Source organism: Macaca thibetana, chromosome 15 (genome assembly GCF_024542745.1).
Source record: "Macaca thibetana thibetana isolate TM-01 chromosome 15, ASM2454274v1, whole genome shotgun sequence".
Lineage (NCBI taxonomy): Eukaryota > Metazoa > Chordata > Mammalia > Primates > Cercopithecidae > Macaca > Macaca thibetana.
The window spans coordinates 16,941,333-16,953,034 of record NC_065592.1 but is presented as its reverse complement, the minus strand read 5'-3'; positions in this window follow the sequence as shown (position 1 = coordinate 16,953,034).

The following is an 11,702-nucleotide window of genomic DNA, read 5'->3' as shown; positions in this document are numbered from 1 at the left end:
GATCTCTTTGCTAGCCTTATTTCTGTGGAATCTGAGAACAGATATTTCGGATCCCTTTGAAGACTATAGGGCCAAAGGAAATATCCTCCGATAACAAAGAGAAAGAAGCTTTCTGAGAAACTTCTTTGTGTTCTGTGAAATCATCTCACAGAGTTACAGCTTTCCCCTCAAGAAGCCTTTCGCTAAGACAGTTCTTGTGGAATTGGCAAAGTGATATTTGGAAGCCCATAGAGGGCTATGGTGAAAAAGGAAATATCCTCAGATGAAATCTGGAAAGAAGCTTTCTGAGAAACTGCTTAGTGTTCTGTTAATTCATCTCACAGAGTTACATCTGTATTTCGTGGATCTCTTTGCTAGCCTTATTTCTGTGGAATCTGAGAACAGATATTTCGGATCCCTTTGAAGACTATAGGGCCAAAGGAAATATCCTCCGATAACAAAGAGAAAGAAGCTTTCTGAGAAACTTCTTTGTGTTCTGTGAAATCATCTCACAGAGTTACAGCTTTCCCCTCAAGAAGCCTTTCGCTAAGACAGTTCTTGTGGAATTGGCAAAGTGATATTTGGAAGCCCATAGAGGGCTATGGTGAAAAAGGAAATATCCTCAGATGAAATCTGGAAAGAAGCTTTCTGAGAAACTGCTTAGTGTTCTGTTAATTCATCTCACAGAGTTACATCTGTATTTCGTGGATCTCTTTGCTAGCCTTATTTCTGTGGAATCTGAGAACAGAGTTTTCGGATCCCTTTGAAGACTATAGGGCCAAAGGAAATATCCTCCGATAACAAAGAGAAAGAAGCTTTCTGAGAAACTTCTTTGTGTTCTGTGAAATCATCTCACAGAGTTACAGCTTTCCCCTCAAGAAGCCTTTCGCTAAGACAGTTCTTGTGGAATTGGCAAAGTGATATTTGGAAGCCCATAGAGGGCTATGGTGAAAAAGGAAATATCCTCAGATGAAATCTGGAAAGAAGCTTTCTGAGAAACTGCTTAGTGTTCTGTTAATTCATCTCACAGAGTTACATCTGTATTTCGTGGATCTCTTTGCTAGCCTTATTTCTGTGGAATCTGAGAACAGATATTTCGGATCCCTTTGAAGACTATAGGGCCAAAGGAAATATCCTCCGATAACAAAGAGAAAGAAGCTTTCTGAGAAACTTCTTTGTGTTCTGTGAAATCATCTCACAGAGTTACAGCTTTCCCCTCAAGAAGCCTTTCGCTAAGACAGTTCTTGTGGAATTGGCAAAGTGATATTTGGAAGCCCATAGAGGGGCTATGGTGAAAAAGGAAATATCCTCAGATGAAATCTGGAAAGAAGCTTTCTGAGAAACTGCTTAGTGTTCTGTTAATTCATCTCACAGAGTTACATCTGTATTTCGTGGATCTCTTTGCTAGCCTTATTTCTGTGGAATCTGAGAACAGATATTTCGGATCCCTTTGAAGACTATAGGGCCAAAGGAAATATCCTCCGATAACAAAGAGAAAGAAGCTTTCTGAGAAACTTCTTTGTGTTCTGTGAAATCATCTCACAGAGTTACAGCTTTCCCCTCAAGAAGCCTTTCGCTAAGACAGTTCTTGTGGAATTGGCAAAGTGATATTTGGAAGCCCATAGAGGGCTATGGTGAAAAAGGAAATATCCTCAGATGAAATCTGGAAAGAAGCTTTCTGAGAAACTGCTTAGTGTTCTGTTAATTCATCTCACAGAGTTACATCTGTATTTCGTGGATCTTTGCTAGCCTTATTTCTGTGGAATCTGAGAACAGATATTTCGGATCCCTTTGAAGACTATGGGGCCAAAGGAAATATCCTCCGATAACAAAGAGAAAGAAGCTTTCTGAGAAACTTCTTTGTGTTCTGTGAAATCATCTCACAGAGTTACAGCTTTCCCCTCAAGAAGCCTTTCGCTAAGACAGTTTCTGTGGAATTGGCAAAGTGATATTTGGAAGCCCATAGAGGGCTATGGTGAAAAAGGAAATATCCTCAGATGAAATCTGGAAAAAGCTTTCTGAGAAACTGCTTAGTGTTCTGTTAATTCATCTCACAGAGTTACATCTGTATTTCGTGGATCTCTTTGCTAGCCTTATTTCTGTGGAATCTGAGAACAGATATTTCGGATCCCTTTGAAGACTATAGGGCCAAAGGAAATATCTCCGATAACAAAGAGGAAGCTTTTGAGAAACTTCTTTGTGTTCTGTGAAATATTCTCACAGAGTTACAGCTTTCCCTCAAGAAGCCTTTCGCTAAGACAGTTCTTGTGGAATTGGCAAAGTGATATTTGGAAGCCCATAGAGGGCTATGGTGAAAAAGGAAATATCCTCAGATGAAATCTGGAAAGAAGCTTTCTGAGAAACTGCTTAGTGTTCTGTTAATTCATCTCACAGAGATACATCTGTATTTCGTGGATCTCTTTGCTAGCCTTATTTCTGTGGAATCTGAGAACAGATATTTTGGATCCCTTTGAAGACTATAGGGCCAAAGGAAATATCCTCCGATAAAAAAGAGAAAGAAGCTTTCTGAGAAACTTCTTTGTGTTCTGTGAAATCATCTCACAGAGTTACAGCTTTTCCCTCAAGAAGCCTTTCGCTAAGACAGTTCTTGTGGAATTGGCAAAGTGATATTTGGAAGCCCATAGAGGGCTATGGTGAAAAAGGAAATATCCTCAGATGAAATCTGGAAAGAAGCTTTCTGAGAAACTGCTTTGTGTTCTGTTAATTCATCTCACAGAGTTACATCTGTATTTCGTGGATCTCTTTGCTAGCCTTATTTCTGTGGAATCTGAGAAAGATATTTCGGATCCCTTTGAAGACTATAGGGCCAAAGGAAATATCCTCCGATAACAAAGAGAAAGAAGCTTTCTGAGAAACTTCTTTGTGTTCTGTGAAATCATCTCACAGAGTTACAGCTTTCCCTCAAGAAGCCTTTCGCTAAGACAGTTCTTGTGGAATTGGCAAAGTGATATTTGGAAGCCCATAGAGGGCTATGGTGAAAAAGGAAATATCCTCAGATGAAATCTGGAAAGAAGCTTTCTGAGAAACTGCTTTGTGTTCTGTGAATTCATCTCACAGAGTTACATCTGTATTTCGTGGATCTCTTTGCTAGCCTTATTTTGTGGAATTGAGAAAGTGATATTTCGGATCCCTTTGAAGACTATAGGGCCAAAGGAAATATCCTCCGATAAAAAAGAAAAGAAGCTTTCTGAGAAACTTCTTTGTGTTCTGTGAAATCATCTCACAGAGTTACAGCTTTCCCCTCAAGAAGCCTTTCGCTAAGACAGTTCTTGTGGAATTGGCAAAGTGATATTTGGAAGCCCTTTGAGGGCTATGGTGAAAAAGGAAATATCCTCAGATAAAAAAGAAAGAAGCTTTCTGAGAAATTTGTGTTCTGTGAAATTCATCTCACAGAGTTACATCTGTATTTCCTGAAGCTCTTTCGCTAAGACCTTTTTGTGGAATTGGCAAAGTGATATTTCGGAAGCCCTTTGAGAGGGCTATAGGGCCAAAGGAAATATCCTCCGAGATAAAAAGAGAAAAGAAGCTTTCTGAGAAACTTCTTTGTGTTCTGTGAAATCATCTCACAGAGTTACAGCTTTCCCCTCAAGGATCTCTTTCGCTAAGCCTTAGTTTCTGTGGAATTGGAAAAGTGATATTTGGAAGCCCTTAGAAGGCTATGGTGAAAAGGAAATATCCTCAGATGAAATCTGGAAAGAAGCTTTTCTGAGAAACTGCTTAGTGTTCTGTTAATTTGTGTTCTGTGAAATCATCTCACAGAGTTACAGCTTTCCCTCAAGAAGCCTTTCGCTAAGACAGTTCTTGTGGAATTGGCAAAGTGATATTTGGAAGCCCATAGAGGGCTATGGTGAAAAAGGAAATATCCTCAGATGAAATCTGAAACTGCTTTGTGATGGCGTCCGTGCCGGGGGTGGTGGAGAATGAAAGAACACACAAAAGACAAAGACACACAGAGAACATGGCAGCTGCACTCAGAGCCTCCACCTCCCATGTAACCTTCTACTCAGTTCCTTGTTCCTATGCTCTTCCTTATCTGCCCACCTTCTTGGCGCCTACGGGAGTTCATTAAAAGGTCAACTGGAGATACTGTCCTTGAGCCCTATCTATTCTCATCATACTGTTTTCAAAGCCCCCTGCATTTCCCCCTTTTTGTGTTTGTTTTGCCTAAATCCTAAAAAGGTAGCCCATATTTGTTCCTGTGTTTTCTTTTGTTTTTGGAGGTGACGGAGGGAGCATCGAATCACCAAAAGAAGTAGACCCAATCCAAGTGTCCAAAGCCATATACTTCCAGAGATTGTAGAAATCCATTTTTTCATGTGGGTCCGTGGGTTAAAGGCAGCAAGGCACTGACCCAGCTCTGCAGGTTTACGGTTCCAGACAACACATGTAATTGTTGTCGACATGCTTCTGAAATGTTCTGAATGAGCTCTTGGATGTCCAAACTAATATTTTTATGGCCTACTAATAATTTTCGGATTACAGTCCAATTTTGAGAGATGTTAAAAGTTACAGGCATTACACAAAATTGAGTGGAGTTCCAATCACATTGTAATGTCATCCGAGTACTGAGTACAGTGAGCTGATCCTCAAGCCATGTCAATACTTGCTCCATGTTGTCCAATCTTTCAGCAAGTTGAGAGTCAATGTTTCGTTGTTGAAGCCATAACCGGTGAGATTGTTCATGCCATTTCTGCATAAATTCAGCATTTTGTATGCTTTGATGAAGAGCGAGTCCTGCTACGGTCGCAATGGAGGCGATGGCAACAAGACTCATCACCGAGGCAATTATAAGTCCAAGGGCACGGTGGGTTCACTGAAGAGAAGTCCAAATATAAGTTTCAAGAGGTGATGCCCCCCACGGTTGCATAAGGTTAACAGGTAGCCAAATTTCCTTACGAGCCCTGAGGATATAAATATCCCCAGTAAAGTTGTGCCACCAGGAATGATTGAGGCAAGACAAAAATGTACACGTATCTGTACAATTAACAATCCCCATATCATTATCCCATGTCAAATTCCCTGCTAATAATAGGTAGGGCTCATGGACACAAGCAATAATATATCAGGAGGTATTTCGATATAACTGAATATGAAAGGAGTTAGTTGGGTTAGAAAGATTAAGGGACATAATCCTCACAAAAGTGCTAATGGCATCACCTGCAGCTAACAACTTCCAAAGATGACTCTGTACTTCAGGCCTCCTTCACGCCACACCAAGGTTTCATTACTGTTAGCAGAAATCCTTTTATTTACCCTAAATTTTATTTGAAAATCACCATGCACACTCTAATCAGTTATTTACATTCCACTGTATTCTAACAAAATCCGGGGTTTAGTTCCCCGACATTGTTGCCACTCCAGCACCTCAATATTAGGAGAAACCTCTGGAATAGGACAAAAAGGTAAAGAACTAGGAATAGTTTCATATACAGTATGATTATACTGAAAGCTTCTAGTTACAATAATAACAGTATTAGCAGCCACATGACTATGATTATAGTGAACAGCCCAGGCTTCATGCGATTTTCAGAGACAATGAGAACTATTTCCCATACATATTGGAAGTCCTTCCACTCCAAATTGTGTTGTTTATAATTCCCGTTTCCCATTCTATATTGTCCTTGTCTATATAGGGGGAAGGCATCCAAGTAGTGTCATTGGTAAAAACCTTAATTTCCGCTTCCCCTCAGGCAACTCCCTGATACAAGGGTGGAAAGGAAATAGAAGTCCAATATTCATACAAAGCTTCACTAAGAGAAATAAGTCCCCCGCCGAGGCACATCTAACAAAGGAAGAAATGCATGCTGAATCCAGTTTTCTTTTCAACAGGGTTTCAATCGTCTTGTAGAAAACCACTCAGGTCCGCTCCCTGTAAGGACAAGAGCATAGCCCCGTCCCTGTTTTAGAATTTGCCCTTGAACATACTTACCTTCTTCATTAGGATACCAAACCTTTAAATTGTCAGTGGGGACTATCACCGAGAGAGGTGAGGAAAGATGGTTTACGACAGCGGAGTCTTGCAATTGTCTCCATTGATTCAAAAAAATTAAGGTAAAAAGAACCTTCAAAATCTGGTTTCTGGGGGGCTCGTTTCCCCCTTTTTGTTTTGTTTTAATAGTTGAGTTTTTAAAGTTAAATTTGCATGCTCAATGATGGCTTGACCTTGACTGTTGCCCGGGATACTGATGCTATGTTGAATATTGTATTGCTGTAAGAAAACTTGTAATTTACGAGAGACATAGGCAGGGGCATTATTAGTTTTAAGTATAAGAGGAATGCCCATGATGGTGAAACAAGCTAAGAGATGTGTAATAACAGAATCAGCTTTCTCAGATGGCAATGGAGTGGTCCATTGAAAATGAGAAAAGGTATCAATGGTATAATGAACATACTTTAATTGTCCAAAAGAAGGGACATCTCATGGATTAACCCCAGGATGGAAGGATGGAATGCTCAAAGGAGCACAGGAAGGACAAGCTCGAATAAGAGAACGAGCTTGTTTATAAGTTAAATGAAACCGTCGTTGAAGGCCAGAACCATTGGTGTGATGTAGAGTATATTTTTGTTCTGCAGCATGTAGGTGGCCTATTAAAAGCGAATCAATCTGAGTATCACCATGAACTAATGGTCCAGGAAGTTGAGAATGAGAACGAAGATGAGTGATGAATAAAGGAGCTCGACGTTGGCTCGAAGTAGAAGATAACAAGGAAAAGAGTTTTTGAAGAGAAGAAGTAGCACAAAGAGGTAAAGTGGCCTGAGAAATATAAGAAGTAACATAAACAGCGTATTGAGAATCACTAACAATGTTACAACCAGTAGTAGGGAAATCAAGTAAGATCATCAGAACAGCAAACAATTCTCCCTGTTGCACCGAGGGATAAGGATAAACTGTAACTCGAGATTGATGAACACTCCAATATCCAGCCTTATCATTGCTACTAGCATCAGTAAAAAAAGGTAGGACCTTGAACAGGAAATACAGAAATTGGTGAGAAAGGCAACACAGAATGTTGCCTAAAAAATGAAAAGATCGGAGACTTAGGATATTGGGTAGAAAATTGTCCAACAAAAGAAGCACAAGCAACTTGCCAAGAATCAGAAGTTGCAAGAAGATAAGTGATCTGACTATGAGTGAATTGAGAGATAATTAAGGAAGGATCTCCTCCCCAAAGTTGTCGACAGTGATGCCGTCCTTTGATGATCAGTTCAGCTAAACAATCGATATAATTAGCCAAGAGTTTAGATATTTTATTGGACAAAAAGATCCATATTAGTGGTCGATTAGTTTGATGAATCATTCCTGTGGGAGAAGGTAAAGTATGAAATAAACAAAAGGAAAGGCCTTTTGAAGTTGCTCTTCAACAAGCTGGAGTTCCTGTAAAGCCAAAGGAGTTAAATGGCGTGAGTTGTCCAAGTGACTGTCTCCTTCTAGAATAGAAAAAAGATGTTATAACTGATATGTTGGTATTCTTAAAACAGGACGCATCCAATTAATGTCTCCTAGAAGCTTTTGAAAATCATGTAATGTTTTTAAATGATCACGTCGAATTTGAATTTTTTGGGGTCGAATATTTTGTGCCCCCAAGGTATAACCTAAATATTGAATAGGAAAATCCAGTTAAATTTTTTCTATGGCAATATTAAGTGAGTAGAAAGAAAGCTGAGTTTGTAATAATACAAAAGCATCTTGCTGCTTTTCTCTGGTGGGTGCAGCAAGAAGAATATCATCCATATAATGATATAAAAGAACAGAAGGATGACGCTTTTGAACAGGATCCCAGGCCCTATGGACAAATTCTTGACACAAGGTAGGGCTATTTAACATACCTTGAGGTAAAACTTTCCATTGATATCGAGAAAGTGGCTGAAAATTATTAAAAACAGGGACAGAGAAGATCCATATAATGATAAATTAACACAGTTGGAAACTGATTGTTTACAGGATTTAAAGTCCTATGTACAAATTTTTGACATATAGTAGGGCTATTAAGTATACCCTGGGGAAGAAGCTTCTGCTGATATTTTTGAATAGGTTGTCCATTATTATATTTAGGAATAATAAAGGCAAACTTTTTACAATCTTGAGGTTGTAATGGAATAGAGAAAAAACAATTTTTGAGATCTATGACCATTAATTTTTAACTTTGTGGGATAAGGGCAGGATTAGGAAGACCAGGCTGTAAACTTTCCCTAGGTTGAATGTAAACATTTATAGTTTTAAGACAAGACAAAGACGGGAATTCCATGCAGAAGTACGTGGCTTTAGATTCCTCTCAGCCATTTGTTTTTTGACTTACTCTTTTAAATTCCTAAGTATTTCTTTAGATAATGGCCGCTGTTTCACCTAAAGAGGAGTGGTCGTTTTACACTTTAATTATAAAACTTGAGGCTGGTGAACAGTGGCTATGAGTTTAAAGGATTGTAGCCCATTTTGAACATCATATTTTTGGCAGCTGAGGAAATACGAAGAATGTTTTAAAAAGCACCAAATTGTTATGAAAGATTTTTGTCCCCAAAGATTAATATTAATAGGAATAATATAAAAAAAAACTTGACCTTGTTGACCTTTAGGACCGACACAGGTTAAAGGTTCCACGTCTTGATAAACCACAGAAGCAGCACCCAAGCCAGTGAGTATGACTGAAACTTGTCTTTTTTCCCATTGTATAGGCCACTAATTTAAACAAATAATAGACATATTCACCCCCATATCAATTAACCCTTTAAAAACTATTCCATTAATATGCAATGAACATAAGGGCTTTTGATTAGAAACTAAAGTTTCCCAAAAAACAGTTTTTTCTGTGCTACCAAACCCTCCCTATTGAGAATACGTTCCCCTGCCTCTAGGCGTATAAATTGTGAAACTTGTACCATAATAAGAATTTTATTAGTAACATCAAGATCAATGATTTCTGGAATCATCATTAACTTCCGTATAGCACTGTTGTTTTGACCTAACAAAAGTCCTACATGTCCTTTTGGTAAAGGGTCACACACTCTAATAGCTAATTTATATACTCCTCTATTAGGAGACAAGGTATAAGGTTGAGTAATAACTAAGTCAGCAGCAGCACTCTACTTAGTTGCCGCATAAAGCTGAGAAACTGGGGTAAGGTGTGGGATCCTTAAGGAGGACTTGAATTTATTCGTTGATGTTGTAGGTCATTACTCACTGGGTATTGTAGTAGACTTGTATTGTAATTGTTGGGGCCCCAAGCCTGTGGGCCCCGGCTCCCGTTTCCCAGGAGAGGAGACAGTAAATTTCCACTTTTATCAGTTTTGGAATGACATTTATTTGTCCAATGTCGACCTTTACCACAACATTTGTACACCTCTGAAGGCAGCTTTCTGCCTTGAGGGATAAAAGTGTTCAATTTTTATGACATTCTTTTTTTTTTTTTTTTTTTTTTTGAAATGTCTAGGTTTACCACACTGCAAACAAACACCTTGTTTGTTATTTCCTTTTAAGGCTTTAGACAAAGCTACAGCAAATAATTGAGCATTATAAATAGCCCCTCCAACACTAACACAAGTTTTAATATATTTATCTAAATTGGCCCCATTGGCCTTTAACGATTTTAACAATTTTTAACAGTCAGCATAAGCATTTTTAAAAGACAATGTTTGTAACAAAATTTTTGAAGCAAGGCCTGCACCCACAATTTTGAAGACAGCATCCTGAAGACGGTCTACGAAATCTGGATATGGTTCATTTGTGTCCTGTAAAATCTTCACAGAGGAAACGGAAGATTTTCCTGTTATCTCTACCTTATTTCAGGCCCTTAAAAACAAAGTCTTGATTTGAGTAAAGGCAACATCATCTAGACCAGCCTGAGCATTAAGAGTAGCATACTGGCCCGTGCCTGTGAGTTATTCCTCAGTGGGTCCAGGGGGATCACAGATAACATTTTTCCTAGCCTGTACATGTGCCTTGTTCATTTACCAGCTGTGCAATTGTAACCACTGAGAACGATCAAGAAAAGCCTTCCCTCAAAGTCTTCCAGTCTATAGGAATTATCAAATTTTCTGATGAAAAAACATCAAGAAGACCAAGGATAAAAGGAGATTGAGATCCATAGTTATAAATGGCAGCTTTCATTTCTTTTAAAAATTTAATTTGTAAGGCATTAAATTGGACATTATTGCCACCATTTGAAAACTGAGCATTAGGAGCAAAAGAAGCACAAATAATTGGAAACAGATCAGCTCCTTAAAAAAAATTTTTTTTAGTTAAAAGTATATATAATATATAATATATAATAATACTCATATCCCCAAATATAAAGAATCTCAACATATTAATAGGAAAAGGTAAATAACCCAACCAAAAGTAGCAGAACAAAGAAATGACAATAAACCTATATGTCTAACATCATTACTCACTGGGAAATATGTATATTAATACCAAATTGAGAATCATTACATATACAATACAATGGTTAACATTTAAAAACACAGAAAATATCAAGAGGTAGTTAATGTGTTAAGCAACTCGAATACTCAACTTCTGTTTGGAGTGTAAATTGGTGGAACCTATGCACCCCTTTAACATAACAATTTCCTAGCTGAGGTTGTTAATACTATATTAATAATAATAGTTAATATTAATGTGCTTATTTATTGACTATTGAAATATTCATAATATTTTAACAAACAATAAGATATACATATACACTGGTTTTGACATATTAAACAGGTGTTTAGTATAAATTTAAAGTATGTCTGATGTGAACAGGGCTTCAACTTTGCCAAACAAATGTAAAGATAAGGAAGCCGGGGGGTTGGAGGCTCTGGAAAATCCTCTTTTAACAGGGCAGAAGGAAAAGAAACAGGGAAAGCTCGCAAAAGTGAATTAGAAGAATATATCTGTAATATTTGTTGAAGCATTTCCATAATACTCTGCATGTCAGAATTTCCCTTAGAAGAAGGAAGAGCTGGCTTTTTCTCTTCTCCCCCTTTTGCTACCCCCCCATCCTCTGTTATCCTAGCACAAACGGGCCCCATTTCAGATTTATTTTTTTTTCCAAATCCTCAGATACCTTTCCTCCTGTGGCTACATTACCACCCTCTGAATAAGTCTCAAGTACCTCTAATGTCTGAGTGATAGAGTTACACAAGGTCCACAATCTTAGAGGCATAATATCCACTAACTGGGGAGCTCTAAGCAGAGCTTTTACTACCTGTAACCATTGTCTCTGATTCACCTGCACTTTAGTCTGATACTGAAACCAGTAACAATGTTGTTCAACATGGGCAAACAATCGCTTCAAAGTCTTTTTCTTTTACTTCCACTCCTATAGACAGAAACAGTCCTTCAAACAGCTGTAAATATTCTGAGGCCAGAGAGGGAATTCCCCATAATGAAAGCTTAAGAAAGTTCCCCTTAACAATATCCGAGCCTTACCCGCCCCTAGGGGGTTCCCCTTCGTGTTCTCCCCTACTCACCCGTGCTGAACCTGCTCGCTGCGCCACTTGTTGGGGTCGGTGCCAGGGGTGGTGGAGAATGAAAGAACACACAAAAGACAAAGACACACAGAGAACATGGTGGCCGCACTCAGAGCCTCTGCCTCACTTTATTTATACTCCATAAACCCCACGTCAGCAGAAAGAATGCAATGCAAAACAAACTTTCTTTTCCCACATGTAACCTTCTACTCAGTTCCTTGTTTCTATGCTCTTCCTTATCTGCCCGCCTTCTT